This window comes from Diadema antillarum, unplaced genomic scaffold (assembly GCF_040938485.1).
Source record: "Diadema antillarum isolate AM-2024a unplaced genomic scaffold, OU_Dant_1.0 scf00000071, whole genome shotgun sequence".
Taxonomy (NCBI): domain Eukaryota; kingdom Metazoa; phylum Echinodermata; class Echinoidea; order Diadematoida; family Diadematidae; genus Diadema; species Diadema antillarum.
The window spans coordinates 1,861,909-1,886,756 of record NW_027270960.1 but is presented as its reverse complement, the minus strand read 5'-3'; the positions used below and the strand labels follow the sequence as shown (position 1 = coordinate 1,886,756).

The 24,848-nt window shown below is 37.3% G+C and overlaps 1 long non-coding RNA gene across 2 annotated transcripts in view; it reads right to left on the bottom strand.

The window, feature by feature from the left end:
* LOC139717022 (uncharacterized) overlaps nucleotides 1–24,848 on the bottom strand; it is a 237,886-nt gene that overhangs the window by 184,683 nt on the left and 28,355 nt on the right. For both annotated transcript variants that reach the window (XR_011709940.1, XR_011709941.1), the window contains exon 2: nucleotides 21,640–21,714. This is a non-coding gene — a long non-coding RNA (uncharacterized lncRNA). The remainder of the gene's footprint in view (nucleotides 1–21,639; nucleotides 21,715–24,848) is intronic.

Genomic DNA, 24,848 nt, shown 5'->3' with positions numbered 1-24,848 from the left:
TACTACAGAATAGACCTGATGCAAACTTGTTGTCAAGCTTTTGGTTGAGTTTCTTCAGAGACACGAATTTTGGTAGCACAATACCCGAGTGAATAAGAAAAAGGAAAAAAAAAAATAAATACACAACTGTAATGCAGGTCTCTAGACCACTCCCGTGCACGAGCGAGCATCAGCCCCCGTTTCTTCAGTGTCACTCTAGCTCTCGTCATTTGCATTGGCCTAGGCTAGGTTACTCGTGTCGTAGTTTTACTCGCCATCATCAATGTCATACATGGTTACACAAAATAAATTACATCTTGCCATCACCTCAACCACAGCAAAACCCTGAATATCACTCCCATCATAGTCACTCTCAGCTCACAAAACATATCAGCAAACGATACAGACATCGCAGACCTAGCTAACTACTAGCTCTAAACATAGTTGTAACTACGCCACGTCAGACATTAGTTGTACACAAAAATGAAACGGAGGTGAAAAACTAGTAATGAATACACGAAGATCATCAACGATGGCATATTACCGTAGAAAAAAATACACAGAACATCTTGCACCCAAAAAAAAATCGAGGTAAAAAACTACGATGAGAAAAACTAGGGTGAAAACACGATGCTTGGAAGACGAACGATGAAGACACTACGGCAAAAATGCTTACACAGAAAACAAACGAGTGGGTACCACACAAGCTACGATGTTATGCGCACATACGTAGATAAGCTACATCGTGTTCAATCAAAAAACTCAACAAACACTAGGACAAAAACTCACCTCTAAATTGTTGCAAACGAGATAATCACTTAGAAAAAATGAACAAAACACTCTCAGAAGTACGATTGTTCTCTGAGAATGAAAGATATAGAATGATACGAAAGCAAAAGAGAGAAAAGAGAGAGAGAAATGGACGGGAAACCTAGAGAAGTTACCCACACTCACTAACGTAAATGGAATTCGACACACACACCCCCGTGCCCGCCCCAGCATAAGCATAGCATAGCAGTACACGTACACACACAAGGAGATATCGTCAAGCACTCTATGAGGAGATCGATATCACGATACCGCGCGTAAGAAATCACTGCAGTTGCTGGGGCAACAAAGATACATGCGCGCTGTAAACATGAATATTGATTAGTTTCTCAGCAGGCTCGAACCCCTGGCAGGTGTTTTGGCCAATAAGAGACATTCTAAAATATGTTTCTTTGCATAAATTATTTTTCTGAGTCCCAGTAAGGATCTCTGTGATTGGCTAAAATTATTCTACAGCTCCTGGCCAAGCCTGAGGTCCTAGGACGCCCTCTTTTGGTCATAAATAATAAAAACCACGTTTTTTGTGGGAGCTGACGGGGATGGGTTAAAGGGGAAGGCTAGTAACTGATCAGGTGGAATCAGTGGAAATGCTGGGAGATGATTGTTCCAATCCTTATGGGATTCATTCAAGAGTTCATTGTATATCTATTGTTGTGTGAAAATGATTTGCTTCAGAATGGTCTCATATTCAAGTAATGTGCAGTTTAATGCTTCCAGGTTAGCGTCCCTGGTCAGTGACGGAGCATTAATCCGCACATTACTTGAATATGAGACCGTTCTGAAGCAAATCATTTTCACACAACAATAGATATACAATGAACTCTTGAATGAATCCCATAAGGATTGGAACAATCATCTCCCAGCATTTCCACTGATTCCCACTGATAAGTTACTAGCCTTCCCCTTTAAAATTGATTAAACGGATTCAAATTTTTAAAGTGATTCAAAACTCACATTTTGGAACTACTATAAAGCACTAATGCTGGGTCTTTGTTACATCTGCAAATGGCAAATTATGCCTTAAAAAGGACATCAATCAAGTGGTAAAACTATGAATATTTGCTCATTGAGGCCACAGTACTGATTGAATGTTATATTTTTTTTAAGTCCCTGACATGAAACACTCTTGTACTTGATATCTCTTAGCTCAAGACACACATGAAGTGCCCATTCAAAGAGGTGAAGTACCATCCATGCATTCCTTTCAAACCAATGTGAAGGTCAAGTGGAAAGTGGATATCGGGCAGCTAGCGTTTTTCTGTGTCTAAACTCACCAATCTCTGTATTTGACAGGATTTTTCTTGAAAGGGTGAATGCAAGCTCTGGAAAGAGAAATGCTTGATGTAGGAATCAAGGTCCTATTTTCAATGATTCTCTGAGAATATGGCATTCCATGACCACTGGTTGTAAGAAAGTCTGAAATGCTTCTCTCTTCTTCCTTGTTTCTTCAAATCATGTGAGGCGCCGACATTAAGTGACAGTTTGAGCTTAATCTGGCATATCAAAAAAAGTTACTTACAGTTTGCATGGCAGAAAAGCAATAGATATGCATCTGAGAATAACACTGCAATGCACAAACCTTGTAACTTCAGCTGAATTACATATATGCCCCCTAAAGATATGAATAATGAAAAAAAATTCCACAAATTTTCCTTAATATGTACAATAGAATTACTCTTGCTTTGCTGTGGAAGAGTCATGATAGTGAGACATTCTTGACTTATTGCTTAAAGATATGTATCAACATGTTTTCAAGATAACACTGCAATTACTGGTATTACAAAATAGAACAGAACATTATTTTGCAAATGGCATCACAGCCGCATAGATGGGACAACTTCTTGAGATTGAACAGCATATTAAATGAGTTAACTACCCTTTAAATGGCAACTTTTATACAAACTTCCTGAATACATTTTTTTACAACACTCTGATTTTCCATTTGTCAATTTGTTCATCAGAAGAAATATCAATTTACCCCTGCAATACATTCTCTTCAATCTCAAAATTTTTCATATATAATTTCTGTTGAACACAAACAATTACCTCATGTTTCTCACTTTCCATTTTTTTCTCTCCTGCCTCCTTCTTTCCCTGTCTTAACCCTTGCTACCCCCCCCCCCCCCAAAAAAAAAAAAAAATGACCAAGGGATTAAACTGGTATATAAAGTGACCACTGCAATCTCAAGGGATAGCTATGACATTGGTACAAGCCTTGTTTGCCGTCACTTGAGGCCGCAGCAACATTTGGTATGGATATTAGCCTATATTTGTTCAAAATATTTACCAAAGGAATGATATTCTGCTATCTGCAACACCAATGCCACCATATACAAAGGGATTTGATGATGTGATTAACAGGTCTCTGAGAACGGGAAGTGCTGAAGTGGCCGATGCTATCCCTTTGTACCTCATGATGAAGCGTTATACATTCTTAACCCATTTAGACCCAAAACAACATTTGCGTGATTCTGTGGTATATCTTGTTTTCATATCTTTTTTAAATCATTATTATTCATTGTTAATGTTTCACTAGGTACAGTAGAGTTTACCAAATTTTTTGTTTTGTAAGAGCCCTATGTTGTTTATATTCTGATTTGCTATAGTTGTTGCAACATTATCATTTGCTATAGTTGTTGCAACATTATTAGTCTGACCAAAACAGAGCTTGGTTAAATCCCAGAGAATACATGTATATAGAAAGGATAGTGGGCACTACAAGAAAGCAACTGACGACACAAACTTTTAAAAGCAGAAAGTGCCCAAAGTTGTGATATCTTGCCTAATCTTCTCACGTCTACAGTTCAGCAACCCAAACAGGTTTCTTGCTTAGCAACTGCAATGAAAACTACAAATGCAGTGCATGTGCAGAATGGCCATCTTTAGGATGTAGAAACATTTGCACAGGGTACTTGTGGCAAGAACAAAGAGAAAGAAGAACTATGGTAAGAGAGCATCCAGCTGACATGTAATGGGGAATTTTGCGTACCTTTGGCTCTGCAAGAAGATGTACAGACACTAAGAGATATCTTGTAAAAGAATTACATCAAAGAGAGATGGAGAGCGAAGGGGAAGGGTGGGGGGATGCATACCGTGGTCAAATATTTGCTTGATGAGAGGGCCGGGATATTTTCCTGAAGTGTATCTGCATTTGGCATAAGTGGGGGATTACTGGCTCCTTGCTTGTCTATTCAAAATACCCCTTGTTTGTATGGGAATGCTGAATTGGAAGCCAGAGACATAAGCCGCATACATAACAACATCTGAAACTTGTTCTCTCAAAGACAAAGTACAGTGTTCCTGCTGCCCAGTTCTTAAGACTTTCCTCGACTCATGCTATGTCCTTTTCTCTTTACAGCCTTGCCAGTGGAAGGGGCATCTCTGCGAGGTACAGCCCTGTGGACAGCTTTGAAGTTGACAAATGAATGGCGCAATGAGTTTTCGACATTTGAGGCACATAAATTCCCAGGGAGTTAATAATCAAATGGATGTACCCCCAAGACAAACTGTATGGTAATCACCTCTTGGTGTGTAATACACAAATCTTGCACTCCTAGAGATAGGCACATTGTAATATATGGTTAGCTGTCAGATAAGGACTATTGCATTGATTTGGAAAGCAGTGCAGCTTTATATGAAATTTGATGGATGTTAGACCATCCATTGAAAGATGATGACAGAACGAGTAGACTTTGACCCTATCTAATGGCCATAATTGTTCCCCTTTCTCAACAGCAACTAATTGAGGCTTTATTTACTTACCACAAAGACAAGAAAATTCTAAGGAGCTTCATGTCCTCTTACAAACAAGATGATGATTACACTTCAAATTTTGATGAGTAAGCATAGTAATTAATGTCAGCTGAAGATGACATCTTCTTTGAATTGGGAAGATGTTCAAATTAATGATAATTACATCTTTTCTCCTGGTCTCAGGCTTTATTTGACACTTTCACAATTAAGGAAAGTCCATGCCATGTTTGACAAGTCACCAGTTTTTTTCGTTATTTTGGAAGTTTCAAGTTCTCAGATTGTAGTCTTTTCAATTATTTAAATTTCATCCCACTCTCCTAGAAAGACGAAGAAAGAATGCTACGAGTAAAGGGAAAAGTGAAATATCAATATCTCCATTTAATTGGCAATCTAGAATATTGTGGACTACATTTCAATGTAGGTAGACAAAACTGTGAGATGTCATCATTGCAGAGGAAAAGATTAGTGAGCTATGTGACATATATACACTCAGGGCTTGTCATTGATCTTGATTTCTCTGCTGATGAAACAGTAAGATGTGGGAGATTTTCAATCTTTTATCACTGCTATATAGCTCTATCAAGCTGAAGTCTCAAGGAGAAGCTTGCAAACATGCCAGGGAATACATCTCTGTCCCACTGGACAAATTGCAACACCACGTGAATGTCTTGGTCTAATTAATCCACAACAGCAGAGACCAGCGGGGCAGGCTCACTTGTGTTGTGGCAAGGAGGTTATTAGCTGCTTATGTGAACGGCATGAATGTTGACCCCCTTTTCAACACACAGGCTCGCTGTATCGCCTCTCGACAATCACGCATACACTTTACATACCACCACATAGAAAACCGCACAACTTGCCTCCGAGCGCACATGGCAGGGGCCTCATTGCCTGTACAAATGACTACCCACACACTGGCATGGAGTGCATTCAACAAAACACATAATAGCTGCACAGCTCGTATTTACATTATTACGGTGTCTTCTGAAGTGAGGCTAAGAATGCTTGTCAACGATACAACTATCAGCCAGATTTCTATGCACCAGAAGACCTGAATCAATCTGCCATTTAGATGTGCTGCGCTGATATCATGTCATGAACAAACATCAGAGAAACATGAAAGGGAGACTATAGATGCATGCAAGATGACACAATAAGACCATGAACATTGACCTCCCTCCACCCCTCTCTCCCTCTCCCTCTTTCTCATGTTATCCTCTTATATTTCTCTTTGATTCTTTCCTTCTAATTCTAATCCTTCTTCTCTATAACATCTCTCTTTCTCTCTCTTCCTCCCTTCTGTAGTCTACAGCATCCAATCCCACTTTTGCCCAGCCAGCCCAGTGGGATATGAAGCACATCTGCGTCACAAGATTGAACTCACATTATAAGTAGGGCAAGTGGTAGTCTCTCTTCCAGGCCCTGCTTGACACATGCCACCCTGATGTGCACATTTCTCGTCCTTCTCACTGATACAAAAACCACACCAAACAGAGAGACAGACATGGGTAACATACATGGTATCTGATCACAATTTTTTAGAATAGCAGTCAGCTACTCTGCTCTCCTTTCCGTATTTCTACTCATCTTCTTCAGGTTTAAAAATAGCTCAATATAACATTCAATGTATCTGACCTTGGCAGTTATCTTGAGACTAGCAGCCCATAAAGGAGATACCACCTCTACCCCAGTACTTAGTGGTTAAATCATCCCAGCATCACTGCATAAATATGTTACTTTTCCATCAGCTTTTTTTTTTTTCTGCAGTAAATTAAATCCCAACATCTTACACAAAATATTCCAAAATAAACTCAGAACATCCTTTCAGTTGAAGTAAAACAACATTTCAGCATGGGCCATAGAAAAAACCATCGGCATGTAGAAATCACACTTGAGAATCTAGTCTGTTTTGAGCACACAAATGTTTAGACTTGAGATATAATGCAACAATAGTTGGTTCTTGATTGCTGTAGAGCATGCTCCAGTAGGTACGTGCAAGGCAGGTTCAGGGTTTACAGTGAGCACTGTGCATTATGCACCTGGAAAGTGGCTCGCTACATGACGTATACTGTGGTTTGTCCTGGTACATCAACAGGTAGTTCACACTGAAACCCTGAGTGGTAAATGACACATACTGACCCAGAAAGGCATTGACAGACTCACTTGATACATATGGCATACATTTTTTTCATAGTTGTGGCTAAGACCATGTTCTTATGATTGAAACCACAACACTGTGTGCTTATGGGGGACCTATACTACACAGAATGTATACAAAAGACATAAAGGCTAGAGTTATGTTAAAAAAAATCCAACAAAATGTTTACTTTGTGAACATGCCTACTTCTAAAAGATAGGTCTGTACATGCAAACTACGGGGAATGAGGACACAGGTGCATACTGCCCTCACAGGGGAACTAATCCAGGAGCACATATTGGTGTCAATTCTGCAAAATCTCATATATCATTTGTTGTGAGAGTTATATGCGGATAAAAAGGCATGATGTATTATGAGCAGTTCAGAATAGGCGCAGTAGTCACGTAGCTGACATAAAACTGCTCATCGGTTTTGTACACAAAGCTTCAAAATCATGACTCCTCATACTGATCAGCTCTGGCTGTTATTAAAAAGCATTATAAGTACATTACACTGTGATAGGAAATTACAAAGATAATGTATAGCATGGTGACCTGGTGACATTGTGCACAAAAAGCTTTAGAATATAATATCTCAATTTTATGTCATTTCAAATATGTACTTGAAAAGAAATGAAGCTTGTGGAACAATTTGCACAAAGAAAAATAGCATGGCACATATCAATACACATAGAGTATTTCAACAAGATACTCATGCAAAAATCATGATGAGAAAAATGAATAGTTTTAGGCAGGAAAATGTGGGGGACCAACATCTTAACCCATTGAGGAGAAGTTGATTTCCTATAAACACCTGCCGAAGTATACTCGAGACCATATAGTTTTCAAAGAGTTAAAGGGGAGGTTTCCTTCAATGGGCCATCTATATGTGGATAGAGTGATTGCACTTATTTACAACAATAGTAGCAGAACACCTCAGTGAAATTTTGAGGAAAATCAGATGATCAATTTAAAAGTTATAAATGTGTGAAATTTGGGTACCCCTGTCACTGAATGAGAAGACTAGAACAGTTTGCGATGTCACTTCAGAACAGCAATATAAAGAAAATATAGAAAATTCCGCAAAATCTAATTTTTCTAGCACAATGAAAGAGCAACTGACTTAATACCTCTTTTAGAAAGCAGGGGGAATGATATTACCCTATAATGCATGTTGGTAACAAGTCAAAGGAATGCGTGCTTTTCATTTAAAAAAAAAAGAAGAAATTTTGTGGAATTCTCTATATATGCCTATTTTCTATTACATGTATATTGATATATATATATTTTTGTATTTCTGTTTTTATTGAAAACTATAACATTTGCCATGAAACAAAGTACATATCATACCTGTGAAAGTATAATGCTCAATGGAGCATAAATGAACACACAACCAAGACAACACAATGCAATACAATACAACATAACACAACACAATGAAAATGTCTCCCTGCATATGCAGTGGAGTCCCACCATAACAAGAGCCATGGAAATAAATTACATTCTATAAAATGATAATTACATGTGTTGAAATGACACAATAACAGGGAAAAAAAGCATAATTTACAAGAATTTGAGAAAACGGCCGGGTGCCACTTTTGAAAGAAAAAAGAATCAAATACAGATTTGTCGACTAACGTAAGCTCCCCACCAATCATTCTAACATAATAACAAGGGCAAATGCCCCATCATTCACTCCAAAAACACCAAAACAACTCTGCCTAGGTAGGGCTCCACTGTATATTACCCATATCTGCACAAAATTAGAATTCTATTACATGTATATTTAGGGAAACTTCTCCTTTAAGTTGTTTCTTAATCATGATGGTGGTCTCTGAAAATGCATAAAAAGTGCAGTAATCGTAGTAGTGGTGGTATCATTAAGATTATCATATAATTTTGATTATACTATTTATACTTTTATGAGATCATTACCATCATTATTGTTAACATCAAGATCTTAGCAATTCACAACAAAATCATGAGACTGTTACACCAAAGCCCCAGTGAACTACTGAGTAGATAGGTCATGGCATATTCAAATAGTCATAACTTTTATAAAATTTGTCCCACTAAATTGATGTAGGCCCTCCTCCTTTTCTTTCACTATGTCTCATTTCAAGCAATTGTAACTTTCAGGTTAATGCTTTTTCAGTAACAGGACAGCATTCACTACAGTATCTTAGTCTGAGTACGAACAAAAAAGTATGTACAGTTGCTGATGTAGCATTAACACTGTAGCACAGAAGAGAAGTTAACCGTGTGCCTTGAGCCGCCTGTTGCATGGTGAAATGCAAAATTAATCAATGCTTTGTGGAAGCGATGAAAAGCGAACATTACGATTATAGCTTCTTGCTAAATGTGGAAAGCACAGGCTCCAGAAGTGAGTAAAGAGAACAAGGCAGGTCATCTGGAGATTTTTGTTCATGTGCGGACAGACCACAAGGACCGGACGAAATTAGTATTCTCTACCACAGAGAGAGAGAAAAAAAAAAAAACCTGACCTTCCTGCCCAATGGAGACACCAATGCAGGCCAAGGCTAAAAAATCAGTAGGTCAGTTAGGACTAGCTTGAAATCACAGTAAGGCGGGAACAACAGCACATTAGTGACAAGCAACTGAAGCACTTAAATCCTGTGTTTGGGTACAATTATTAATGTATCCAAAACTGTTCTGATTAAGAAAAGGATGTGCTGAAAACCTAAATTGGCCCCTGAAATTATACTTCATTGACAAAATTAGTTTACTGATACAAAAGCCAGGGGACTAATGTGTTCTTTTTTTTCCCACTAGCCCATCCTTGACTCCATATTAAGAACACCAGCATCACAGAGTACAATGTACTTACCCATCTTTTATGATTAGGTCCTAGTTACTCAGCCGTGGTTATGACCTTTTTATTTTGATTCCTAATTTAGACACAGGAAGGTCAAAATCTCATCGTAATTTTGCAGTCATTGCTGTCCAATACTACAGCGTGTACAGGGCTGAGCAGTTAATGTGTACAACCCAGCACTATCTAAAGCTAAACATTACATAGCTGTAGTCCTGTATGAAGCATGAATCTGAATTCAAGTACAGTTGAACCTCTCGTATCCGGACAAGTCGGGACCGGGGCTCATCCGGATAAGGGATTTGGCCGGATACGGGAGACTCAATGCTTTATACATACACATGTACTGATGTAGCCCATTGTAGTACCACATGTAGTAATGTGTATACTGCAACCTTTTCATTGTTACACTAAATAACAGACCCCAAAATAGAGGTTCTTGTTTGCAAGAATGAAATCATTTTCTTTTATAAATTCTTGGGATGATTTACCTAAATAATTATTAAGAAATGTATGAAGTATATGTAATTCATTGTGTTTGTGTAGGAGAACTCAAGGAGTTGGGAATCCCCCTTTCCTCCCGTAATGATTTTTAAAAAAATCACGGCGAGATTGCGTCCGTATTTATAATAGAGAGATCCGGATAAAGGGAGGCCGGATAAGAGAGGTTAAACTGTACAATGTATGTCAAGTTTCACCAGAACTGCAACAAAACAAAAATCTGCTTCTTATGTAACCAGCTGATAGGCCTATACAATTTAAATGTTGTGCAAAACAAGACTTACTGTAAAAGTGGAAATATTTGCGGTGCTAAAATTTTCGCGCATTTCACGCAACCAGAAACTAGCTCAAAAATAAAAGCACACAAATATTTTTGCTTACAATTTGTTCCAGCAGTTGATGTCTTGATTCCGCGGAATTAAAAACATGTGAAACTCATCTTCAAATATCCAGCCGAGCAAGAAAAATTACTCACGTGAAAATATCTGCTTTTACAGTATTGAAATCTCTTCTTCTTCTTTTGACTCGACCCCCCCCCCCCCAAAAAAATGATAATAATAATAATAACGATAAAATAATAAAGAAATACATAAAAGCAAGAGGCCAGAGGTCAAGATCATGAGGTAACATGTGGTTCACTGCACTCTCTTATAAACAACTCCCAATATAAGAACAGTAATTCCTCCAAGTCATTTCCCAAACTATAGTTTCCCTAATGTCCCTCTACCGTACAAGCCCTGAAGATTTAGAATCACTAATTGCAAATATATATCATTGGCCTTCAAGAGAGGACATATTGTGGACTGGGGCTGACAGCCTGGCCAGTCCTGTGTGTTCCCAGCTAGTGATTTATATCATGAGGGGTTACAGCTCAATAGGAGTACTAATCACACAAAATTAGAAGCAGTATTTGAAATGCAATGGATATAAATCATGAAGCCAATACCACGGGCTAAAACATGATATAGTACGGCAAGCCCCCAGGTATGACTTTGACCAAGAGGCCAATACAGGCATGATGTATAAAGCAAAACGTAAAGGAGACTACTTGATAATTAGTTTTCCAGTGCAACTGACACTTTTAAATGATCAGAGGATGCTTACATATTTGAAACAGCACTGTCTATCTACCAATTTCAAGGGTTACATAATTTTTATGACACTGTAGATGGTGTAGCATCTCACTAGCAGCAAATTTATATTATATAATATATATTTATATCCTTGAGTAAGCATGAATTTCCGATCAACCCTCCACTTATCTTGGATGCCTGACCATATAGGCCTACATCCTAAAGTTATACAAAATGATAAGTGCCCTTTTGTAGCCCACAGCCGAATGAGTGCAAAAAGTGTGATGACACGCTTTGTGGATAATGGCAAAATCTAAAGCTTGAAAAATTTGATATTGGCCTTTCATCTTTAAGTTTCACTCAATCCATCCATAGTGAACAAGCAATTTACATAATATCTTATAATAATTATAATGATAATAATAGTGGCAATTTGCATAGCATACAGGTCTACCTTTTGGTACTCATGGTGCTTCAAAGAATGAAAGGATATAAGGATATAAGCCTACATGTACAACATGACAACAGGGAAGAGAATAACAAACAAGCAAGCAAGCACATACCACAGAAATCACACAATTGTTCTGAACATTATGGATTACAGTTATATAATCCTCAGTGTGACAGGAACAGATACATTTTAAGTTTGGATTATCAGCTCATTAACATTAAACCAATTTTGATATGGACCTTGAAAAAAATTGCGTTGCTACCTTTGGGCTCATGTGCACATGTCAAATCGGACTGTGACTTTCTTAACACAGAATACAATACACTGGGATTGTGCATTTGGTGAAAATGAATACGGAAACAATGTTGGAACCAATAATATTACACATTACAGTTCCAGTAGCCTGGGAATTTGTGATTTGTCATTTCCCTCACGCCTGTGATAGGTTTCCCTGTTCACACACGAAAAACGCTATGCCACATTCGGCAACTCTCTTAAACAGCTAGATCACTTTCAAAAGAGCTAGCGTGCCACCGATTTGCTCAGCACTTGCCTAAGACGAGTCTTTGCACAAGGAGCCAACACCAGGCTCGTCACGTATCGCACACGCCTGTGGTATGTACTCTGTACACAACACAGACCAAGACCCCCTTGCATCCAAGTCACTGGCTGTATTGCCCACCACACCAAACCAACACACAAAATAAAAATGAGAAAGCAGACCATCCTTGGAAGCGGCTACCGCCAAAAAGAAGAGGGGGAAAAAATACCCAACGCAATGTGCAATTCCCCCGCCGCTAGGCAATTTCAAGCGATTATCAAACAGAGGGGGCAGGGAAGAAGGGGAGAGGAGACATCCAGTCGCGTAGTAAGTATCAGCCGAGGAAGTAGACTCACTGAGCCTGCTTTCAAGTTTTCTCCATGCAACTTGCATGACAACGAGTATTACACTGGACCAATAATAAGTCTAGGTTTTTTTTTTAAGGCATTGGTGATCTTGAAGAAAAACTGTCATGCAGCACTTTCAAGGAAAAATTTAGCACAAGACCACTTGCTTGGAATGATAACCTTATCAAATAAGGCCTCTGGAACCGTTTGGAGGTGTAGGGGCATGAAAGCAATATAATGCTAAAAACTGGAATGAAAGCAGGCAAGTGTGAAGATAGCTCTGACTATTTAAATGACAGTTCTAGTTAAAGAAGCCTCAAAGACATCAAATTATTAATGTGGTAATTTAACTACAAAGATAATTCATCATTTTCACATCTGTTCCTTGTGTCATTCTCAACCTTTCTTGTAAGTTTTATCCAAATCCATTAACAACTTTTTGAGTCATTTTACACACGGACAAACAAACAAACAAACAAACGGCGATGAAAACATGACCTCCTCCCTTGGCGGAGGTACATTGTGATAACAATTGCAATGTAGAATATTCCTAGATTATTTTCCATTCAACAATAAGCTCTTGGATAAAAATTGTACCTATGTTCTTTGCGGCTATGTACTCACCCTTAATTTTCCAATGACTTGTTCGTTTTCTAATGAATGATCAAGCTATAGTTCCTCAGACATCTCTTTTCACTTACTCTTCCTCAATTGAAAGTCAGACTGAATCTCTTTAAAGATCAGGCATTCTGTATCTTGCAATCTAAAGGGATCGTATAGTTTTCATCAAGACCTAATTTTTTTTTGGTGAGATAATGAGGAACCTCTAATGAAATATGAAAGAACATGCAATTCCAAGAGGACTTCACACCCACCTTTTATTACGATCGATTTGTTTTACTTTGTTTTTAGATGTCTCAGCCATTCCGAAACCAATTTTCATTGAATAAACTTTGAATTCCTCTTAGAATGGTATGCTCTGTACTACTTCATAAATACAAAGTGGTTTCTTGGTATCTCGCAAAAAGTTAAAAGCACAACCCTCATCTCCACCAATACTATACTCTCCCTTTAATACAGATTGCTCTGACTTGCTAAACTTCACCATGATGTTATGGACTAACCAATCTAGTTTTCTTCAAGCTCTTTTTCCTCCTTAGTCCATAAATCAACATTGCAATCAAACACAATGTGTCATATACTTGGGAATTTTACACATACTCCTTGCATAAAGTTCCCTCTCCGATTCTTTATTCATTGAGTGAATGTTTTCAGCATGGACAATCATTTTCTTTTTCAGACACTACCAAACCTCTTTAGGAAAACAAGGTTTAACAAAAATAACACAGAGGTTGGGGACAGGGAGAAGGGTATGAAAAGTGCAATCAACTCCCTGCTGAGCTACCACAATGATTAGCTGAAAAAATGATCTGTTCAGTTCTATTTAGACTGTGACCATTCACCACAATCCAATTTTCAATTCACAGCACTGGCATGGCTCCTCAGACCCAGGTACTGAATTCTGACTCAGCCCACTTTATATCCAACCAAACCCACTCTGTGAGTTGCAGTTGTTTTGCCGCTTTGTTTTTTGTTTTATTTGTTTGTGACTCCTGCATGTAGCATGTGAAAAACCTGTAAACAAATAGATCTACAGAATTCACACTCCCTGATCCATTCATTGCCATGTTAAAAGACATGGTACAATGTATCTGTGTTTCATCATTTCAAGACATGCCACGATATGTTGTGACACTCATAAATCATAAGCAATGTCCATGATCATGGCTCCTAAAAGAGCAATACCAATAAAACACACACACACATACACACAAAATATTTGGCATATGAAGTATATGAGACTTGTTCTGAATATTTTTAAAAGGTATTATGACAGTTGTGACTGTAATAGTCATTGTAAGTTTTTCAAAAATACAATAAAATAGTTAAAGAAGGATGAGGTCGACATCTGCAATTCATGACAGTATACAATGACTATTTGCCTATTGACTGTTTGTCACAGATAAAAGATTGTCTCTGAAGATAACTGGCACATAAACTCAATTGTCCTCAATTCTTTTCTCTCATTTTTTGAAATGTATGCTTCCCCCCCCCTTTTTTTTCCCCCATCTTTCTCCCTTCCTGCCCTCCCAGGGTCTATGACCATACCACTCTCAAGACAAACATCTATATATGGAGCATCAGGAGGCGATAAATAGCTTGCAAAATAATTCATGATATTACCATGCTGGCAGAGTTTGTTTTGTCTCTGAAGGCTGTTGCTTAGGTCAAGCCCATTTCACACGATTAGGCAGGGAATGAGTTTACCTCACTTTTTCTTTCAATGAGATCCTGCACAGCAGTAGAAGTGGGTACCATAAAAACTAATGGTCCTTTTAAATAAACACATACAACATTTTGTGTGTACGTAAGAGTTGATTGGCATCGAACTTTGGTCTCAAAAATATTACTGTCCCTTCTAGGTTTCATTCATTTTTTGTTTTCAGTTCTTGACTAAAAATGAGAATGTTTATCTAAACCCACTGATGCAAAATAAGGTGAAACTTTGTTGATGACTATTGATAACTCTCAAAAATGGAAAACTAAATCACAAAAACACACAAAAAGTCAATAGTCCTTAATGCAACTGAAAAGCTCCACTATCTCCTTCATATGTCTTTCCCATTATCTTTACAGATCGAGTAAACACTCATAGTTCTAAGCAAAGACAAAATTAATGTACAGATGCTAAAGGTCACTTGTATGCTACATTGATGGGTCATGCAATAACAAAATATTCACAGTTGACACAAAAATTGTTGCCCTGCAATTTACCTTGTATCTAAGGTCATGGATGGAATGAATGAAATGAAAGATGTACAATCGTTGCTCAACTTTAGGTAGAATGATATGCCACAATGCATTTTGAATGGGGTTGCCTCTCACTCAATGATCAGTAACACAGTCATGAAACAAATCACATGTTTACTTTACACTTGAGATCAATGCATTCACACAGCACTGCACAAACATGGTAGACAATGAATAATCACAATGGCCCTTTTTAGTGCTAGTGACTGATGGTAATATGGAGAGCTATCAAAGTGAAGATATTTGCAGGCTTTCTAACAAAGCTATCGCAAGCATTATCAACACAACTGTGGTTCCCAAACATGATATTCAAACAGTTAAAATAGCAATGGTGGATAGAATATTACATTATAAATCTGGGCCCCGTTTTATCAAAAGATATAATCTATTGTAAATTCCCTTACCACACAGGCTGCCATAGACTTATGACAGAAATCAACTATGTAATCAATTATAACTCTTCATAGAAGAGGGCCCTGTTTTTACAACACAGTTAGGAGATTCTGGTATGTATATATCTTTTGCCATGTTGTGTGCCGCAGATTGATGAGTCAATAACAAATATTAGTAAATACGATCTCAAATCTTAACTTGCTATATAACACCTTTGCATATTGAATGCATTTAATAGCCACATGAAAATTGAAATCTTGACTATGGGATGATGGTCCCTTTCATTTTATCCCTTTTCGCTTTGTACATTATGCGAAGACCAATTATATGATCTGATATCACTATGATTACAAACACTTACAAGTAAATGGAACACCTGCTATAAAGACAGAATTCTGTACATAATTTCACAAGAATACAGATTTTGTAGAAGTTTGTACAAAAATACATTATATGGATGACAGATACACAAAAACCGAGACGAAGTATGTTCATGTCTACTACACAAAGGAGAATGCAGTGTATTTACGGCAGTCAGTGAACCACCAACAAGCCAGCACCCTGGATGTGGCGCACAAAACAGGGGCAGAAATACTGGTAAACTGGTTTTCTTTAGTTCGACTCGCTCTCAAAGCGACACTGTACACAGTTTGTGTATTCAAATGCAATCTGCCCATATTTTGCCATACCCCAGAGCAGTGAGTATATACAATGGTAATATGACCATGCCCTAGTTAGCTGCCCAGCTTTTCCACAGGATCCTTTTCCCCTTGCTTTTTTTTCTTTTCTCGGGCAAAATGGTCCCATTTTCTCTCCCCATTTCTCCCACCTCTCCTATTCTTTTCCTACTTCCATCTGTTTGGCATCTCTTCTGAAATGGCAGTTTCCATTTCTTGTGCGATTCAGAGGCAGCTGAGCTTCCAGATCTTGGGTTTTATTTGACGATCAGACATAGAGCATGCTGCAATATCATAGTTCTGGTGGGAGCCTGCCTGTGGAGTCTGTACCTCAAAAACACATTAGAACTGATTTTCATGCATGTTTATGCAGAGCACACAAATTTTAAATGAAGATCAGCTTGCCTTGTAATCAAACAAAAGTGAGAGGGGGGAAAAAAAAGTAGGATTGTAACCTTCACACTCCTATCACAAATCTTCCTCCAGCATTGGTACGAATCTAACCTTGCACAAGATAAGAACAGATTCAAAGTTATACAACAGGAAGAACACTGACAAGGTTTAAGTTCATCAAGTCAATGACCTTGTCCTTGTAAACTTGAAAATATGACCAACAAAAAAAAAAAAATACTCCCACACTATTGTTCTTATATGGGGAGTAAATAATATGCCAACTCCACCACCAATCTTTGTCAACCAAATGAAAGAACTTGAGGCAAACTGTCAGATACCTAGTTATTTTCTTTAATGCAACTAACTCTCTTTTATAGTTTCATCTAGTTGAGTACACTTTGGGTATTATTCATGACAATATAAGCTTCAAAATGTCACTGGTTACAAACTTTTAAAATTTGTAAAGCCAAGTCATCAAGGTCCTATGTTTGTAGGTAAAAGAACTACACTTAAAATCCTGCATTTGCTTGTTGTTAGTATCTTTTTTTGTAGAGTTGTTTATGATCAGTAAATCATGCATATTTTCAAAGAAGGTGTACAAAGCTAAGCTGCTTTAAAGTGAGGGAGCTTTACAAATGATTGGCAGGCATATCACGGGTACTTTGGCAGGATCAAAACTGATAAGCTATAGCCACTATCTGCCAAATAAAATTGGTTGTATGACAAATGCATCAGTAAATACTGTCTTATCTAGTTTTGGCTGTAAAAATATGCATATATATGCTAGATACACATAGGAGGGAGTATATCAATCCAAAGTGATTGCATACTGCATAAAGTTGGACAGTGTCTCTCATACCCCTCTTGGCAATTTAAAAAAAAAAAAAAAGCCTTTCATCTTCTGTATGCAATGATCTACAAGTGATTTCTAATGGGAAAAATACTTCAAAATGTATTTAGACAATCCAAAATTATCAGAACTGAAGCAAAGGACTTCTTCCTTATATGGTCAATATGCAATACCCATGATATCAAACTCTATCGAAAGGCTAGGATTTGACCAATCAAAGCTTAATACATTATTAGGAGTGCTTACACAGAGTAGAATTTATTGGAGACTCGTGAACAAAATTTCAAATGGCTGCTGGATAAATATGCTCTATAGGCTGCAAATTATGTGAACATGTCTTCATTCTCAGGAGCAAGCTAGAAATGACATAGCTTTGGTGTCTCGGACAATACATAGCATCACCCAGATGGCTTCATGTCATCATCAGGCACATTGAGAAAGCTGCAATCAGCTCCATATCTTCTTTCCAACTTCCATCACCTTAATGGATCCTTACAGGCCACCATGCACAATCTGCAAGGGGCTTAAACTGATGGGACTTACCCACCATTAGTCACCTTAATTTGCTTAATTAATCAAATGGGAATGATTTAAATCTTAGATGACTGAAGGAAGAATTCGGCATCATGGACAGAAATTCTCTTCCACGTGAATGATCTTAGGATAAGGAGAGTGAGAGAAAAAGAGAAGGATAAGGAAGACACTGACACTTTGTCCTTGTAAATGTCAAGTTGACCAGTTTTGTCAGAGTGGAGACAAAAGACCTGTTACCAAACTATAAGGCAGTGAATATCTGATCTTCAATCAACTCATATGCAATCCACTGAAAGCAACGTGAGATGTCTGTGAAATGCCATTCTTCATTTAAAGCTGAGCGAGTCATATTCCTGGCTAGACAGAGCAGATCAGAAATTATTCAGTAAAAATTATGTTGTGGACACGATTATCCCATCTTTAAGCTGACCTGATAAAGCATATACTATCTAATCTAACATCAATAATATTTTGTGACAATCATAAGAATAATAACGATCATAATAACTTGTTTATGGAGAACACTTTTTATGATAGGATTCTTGTCAAAGTATATTTAAGTGTACAAATAGGATGATATACAAACTGGTAGTTATTCTGACATATTATGCTTGTACATTGTCCTCCAATCAAAAGTCAGTATTAAGTATGGATACATCAACAACAACAATAGTTTTAAACAAAAATTACACATGTGTTGAGCAAGGTATGAAACCAATAGTCAAAATCAGGAACTTCAGTTAGAAGATACAATTTTTTTTTTTTTTTTTTGGGGGGGGGGGTTCCATATTATGGTGAACATCTAGAGTGTGACATGTTGAAGGAAAAAAAAATATAAGAAAAATTTTAATTATCCTTTGCATTTAACTATTAAACTACACTAATATAATCATTACTTTGCATAATGCACTGGATACAATGGCCAAAAGAACCGTAGTAATAAAAACTCAGTGTCTCACTTTGTTAAGCCTATTACCAGCTTGCTGCTTGAAGAGAGACAGTTCTTCATAACCTTAAACTCTGGAACAGTGTATTAACAAAGGGGAAAATGTTTCAAAGAAAGACAAGGGATGGGATACAAGACAAGAAGATAGGGGCAGCAAAAGAAGAGCTCAGCAGCAAATGACATGGAAGAAGTAAAAAGTATCAAGAAGCAAAGAAGATGATAGCAATGTGAAATATGAAGACTGGAAAAAGTGACACGTCAAACAGTGCACTAACAATGTCACTAAAGCAGATAAAGGAAAATAGACACATACAAAGAAAATGTTAAAAAGGAACAATCTTGAAGAAGAAAGAAGAGAAGCATAGATAGAGAATGAGAGTGAAGATGACAAGTATTATTACATTAACTGACAAACTCTTCTTTCTCACACATTGATTTAGCAGCAAGTGGTGTGGTTTCCATTACAGCAGTTTGGGTACAGCAGTCAAAGAGTAGCAATGATGACAAAGATCATAAAAATCTTCTCTCTTTTTTCTTGAGATAGTGGAGGTCTGGCTGGCAGAGGGTGGCTGAGGCTACTCAGACCTGGTTTGGGTCAAGCAAATTGGTCATTATAATATGATATTTCCAAAGCCTGAAAACAGCTACTGGCCTGTACAAATGAATCAACATTCATATCATTTCCACATCATATAATTCTTCCATTTTCTCATTTTCAATTCTTTCCATTCCTTTATCATTTCCCCTTCACCTCCTCCTCTTCTTCCTCCTCCTCTTCCTCCTCATCCTTTCCCTCCCTGTATAGAGCCCTATTTTTTCCCTGCCTGGAGGTCATTCAACAAGGAAGCTGCAGGACTGCAGATGGGAGTGTACTGTTCCTTTGTCCCCAAATGCCCATGCATGTAAACAATAAACACAATGGGCAGTGGTTCCCAAAGACTGTAACTGTTGAAATACGACTCAAATACAAAGGTAGAAGCCTTAGCTTGGACGAATTATCAAAATGTATCGGGAGGTGCTGTTTACATGTAGCCAAAAGCAGGGAAAAATCCATTGAGATGATATCTAATGAAAGAAGCTGGCAAATCATACTAAAATTAGTTTAAGTGGTCTCCATTATCTCATGTGTTTTTTGTACTTTTTCTACTTCAAATACTGCAATTTTACATGTGTTCTCTACAGGTTTGTGTATAACATGAATATACAAAGGAAAAATCATAGAGTTTAAAGACATGCATTGTCTTGCTTGATATCACAAAATGAATGAAAACATTAATTATACACAAATTGTAGGAGATCACACTGGCAAGGTCTAACTTCTTGAGCAGATTTTTGATTTTCTTTTTTTCATAGCCCCTGAAATATAGGTTTTTAGTGGGGGAAAAAAGATCACAGAGAGAAACCACAAAGAAAAGTGATCAAAGGAACAACAGACTTTAACAATAGCTTTAAATAAATGGTCCTAATTCATTGCATCCAAATTTCTATCAACTTTCTATCGCTGGACTAATAAGTCTTTCATCCTGATATAATCAGGTCTGTGGTCGCTAGCCGCTGGCCTGAGGCCAAGTTGTAAGTCCACTGAATTACTCCTACTAACATTGTAAACCAGATGATATTTGCCAATAAGCCTACATGTAGCTATATGTATAAATCAACCTTTGCAAAACAAATCAAGATACATATGCATTCCCTGTTCCGGTCTTAAAATAGGATGGACTTCAGAAGTATATCTTGATCTGATATCATAAACTTGAGATAAAATCATAAATGTGGGCTATCAAATATGTTTGACTATGTTTCAATGGGGAAAATGTGAAAAATTATGACGAAAGAATGGGGAAAACATGTGTACACGTTTCTGCAAAGAAAACTGATGATAATGCTTTGGTCTATATGTGACAACACTGTACATGCTTATGTTACACACTTTCAGCAATAGACCAAGTGCGCATACCTTGAACTTAGATAGCATGTCCTTGTTCAAACCATTTTCATCACTTGAACACTTATCAATTCCTTGTGGAATATGCTCTTTGTGATACTGAACAATGCAGAAGTACCTGTAGGTCATATTTTGGAGGGTTGTCAAGTATGTAAGCATGACCTGGAAATAATAGTTTTACACACAATGTGTCGTAGGAGTATAACCCTTGTCCATGGCAGGCAGTGTACATGACTTCACCATCCTGAAAACTATGTTCAAAAGACAGTCCATAGCTTTTAATGTTAGCACACCAATGCACTGTTGTATCACTGGCTTCCCTTCCCCTTTGGGACAGCGGTCGGTCAGGCATTCGCAGTCCAGAAAATGTTCTGACCATGGCAAATACTTGAAAATTTGAACCTCCTTTTATACACGTATATTCTGCAAAATCTAGTGGTAAACTAAATGAGCAAACAAGCACACAACAGTGCATATTTCCTTGGCAGAAAATTGTCGCTCAAACCTGAAAAGGGGCAAATGTGATCATGATTAACAAAAAATGGAATGAGCTCTCATCAAAAAGTTGTGGAATTGTTTTGATTTTACCTTTTTCTGAACCTTTCCATGGTCTTTGTTGATATTCCGGGACACCGTAGTAACCGCCTTGATATTGATTCCCACCTAGGGTTACAAAAAAGCAGGTATTTCCAAATTAAACATGAATGGAGTACCAAGTTTTTTTTCTCTGTGTCTTTTTTTTTTCCTTGTCATCGTCGAGCTTTATGACCAATCAATACACATAACATAAAGCATTCAAAATAACACAAATGGACACAAATGCTAATCACATGAAAAATGCAAGCAAATCTAATTCTGTATCCTCAATACAAAATAAATCATGTGTTCACAAATGTATTTTTTTTTGTTGCATTTGTATCAGACAAATCAATACTACACCCAGAGTGATGTACAGCAGAACAGGTATTGTTAATTGACAAACCACTACATGTAAACAACGGCTGTATCAAACACAGGAATGAATGTTGATAAGTACAGAAAAACCAAGAATTCCCTGATGATCTAGGCTCACATTGATCATGAGCTTTATATGCATGACGCTATTCAAGAAGAAGAAAAAAATTGACATGTCTCATACCCAACCATTTGTATGCGTGCTGATCAATGCTTTAAACCTTACATGGTCTAGAAACATTACACGAAAGAAAATTACTTCATACTTTAGAATGACCTGTTCATCCTTTACCAATCTGGTAAGATATGTAATCATTTTACCCTGAACATAGAAGCAGTATTTGACATGCCTAGCTTTATTAATAATGTTTGTACACAAAGTTTGATTACAGTGTTTGCATTGTGTTCACACTGTATCTGTATACATCCAGAACACACAAATATATTGAAGACAGTTTCGTTTAATCTTTCAGGATCACTTTATTTCATCAGCAAGTGTGGAGAAACATCCATAAAAGAATATGGAGTACTTTACATACTGTAACAATTACAAAATGTGAACATGGACAGTAAAAAGTTTATACCATGTTAACAACTGAATGAGATACTTCCATTCATCATTGAGCACAAGGAATTGAAATTTGATAGCAATTTATAGTTGTTAGAACATACACTGTAACACCACAAATTTTTGCGTGCACGAAACTTGCGTGAATTTCACAAGGAGCCAAGATTTGCGAAAAGTAAAATGCACACAAAAGTTTTGGTCTACGCAATGCACTGAATGCCAGCAGCAATTCGAAAAAGTTTTGATATTATTGCAAAAAAGGCTGTCATCTCCAATTCGTGAAAGTTTCACGCAGCAAATGTTTCTGGTTTAATAGTAACAGACTACTGGATGTAGAAAGTATGAGATGGGACTCCACTTCAGATTAAAGGCAGGTTTGAACCACAAGAGGAAGGTCCAAGCCCTAGTTTCTGTAACTGGCTGTAATCCATTCACAGGTCTTGACTGGCTAGGCCAAAAGTACTGTACATTAGTTCACTAGTGGACCCCATCACAAGTAGGGGAATGAAGCATTCCACTTGGGGGTAGCCTACTGAAGAAGAATTCAATCATGTTCACACTGCATTATTGGTAAATTCATACAGTGTCAGGCACTAAATCAATATGTTGTATGCTATCCAAGCCATTGTTTGCTAGGGAAGAGAGAGAGAGAGAAAAAAAAAAAAAATCTGTTTCGAATACAGCATGGCACATTTACTTTGCATGCCTGTCAATACAACATGTATGTACAATGTAAGTGCTACTGTTGTCATTGTTATTATTAGTTCATTCTTTATATCCTTGTGGGTTTTCTGGACAGAGATGTAGAAGTTGAAGTCCTATGCTAGTAGCTTTCCACAAAATTTTGGTGCAAAAAGAATAAGAATAAGATACTAAGTATAAGAAATTCAACACTACCAGCAAAAGTAACATTGACGGCATAATGATACACAGACATCACTCATTCACAGAAAATGAATGCCCAAAAACTAACATCCAATATTACAAGATATATAATAGTGGAAAATTGAGCAAAGAGAATGGAATTCCATCGGGATTCGAACCCGAGTACAAGTTGTACATATATTTGAATAGATATGAGGCACTGAAAATGCACTTCCTGTATTCTTCTCAATTTCAGGTTCATTTCAATCTCATTAGTTTCATTCGTGTTTCATTCATTTTCATGTACATGTGTGTGTAATGAATTTTGTATTTCATAATTCACTTATCCTACTGCACCTTGAGCACATTAGTTATGTGGAATTGGTGCATTATAAGTATCCTGTATTATTATTATTATTACCTCCGCCAAGGAAGGAGGTTGAGTGATCATCGGTGTTGGTTTGTCTGTTTGCAAAATAATTAAAAAGTTGAGTAGGGAGTAAAATGAAACTTGCATAAAAAGTTGATATTGACACAAGGAACACTATTCAATTTTGATAGCGATCCGGGAATTTTTATGGATTTTTGAATGATTTTTAATCTTTTGGCATATAAGGTCAATGAACGCCATGCAATGACGTATTAAAACAAAATGCTTCCACTGGTATTTTGGGAAATTGCATGCGTGTAAGGGTGGAAATGAGTTGCTAGTTTGGCGGAGGTCTGTGCTCTCTGAGTGCTTTTCTAGTTATTATTCTGATTAGTCGGGGTTTTTTAGGTCATATAACCCAAGACACATGACCAATATAACTATTTCAAAGATTCTTCACAAGGTGTTTTTTTTTAACTAAAAAATCAAAGATTTTTGTGAGATGTGTTGGACTCTGTGAAATATGAAAATGATTTACGTACCAACAGTGATGTTTACTTTATGATGACATCAGATTAAAAAAAATATATATATAGAAATACTGGTAATGTGACAAGTCAACCCATGATCTGTGGTAAAACATCATGGACCAAAGACAAAACTACAACTACTTGTAGAGACAATACAAATGATGTGACTGAATGAGTGATATCAAGCAATTAGAATTAAGGCCTGCAGTGCTTGAACCAAGACAGTTTCCTGTATAGAACCCACTCATAAAGGGGCTAGGAGCAATCATTCTGTAATTATCAATTACAGACTAAAATCGTTCACATCAATGCATAACTTGATTACAAACATGTAGAACGCCCATGCTTCAACCCATATTTTTCTAGAGTGGGGGGCAAGGCAAGTTGTGCCAGTCACTCTCAATGCACACAACGGGCTCTCTATGGCTCACGGGGACCCACGGGAATTTTTCACCCTTGTGGTTCAATGATTTTCCTGCAATCGATATTCACAGCGATGAGGCAAAAATAT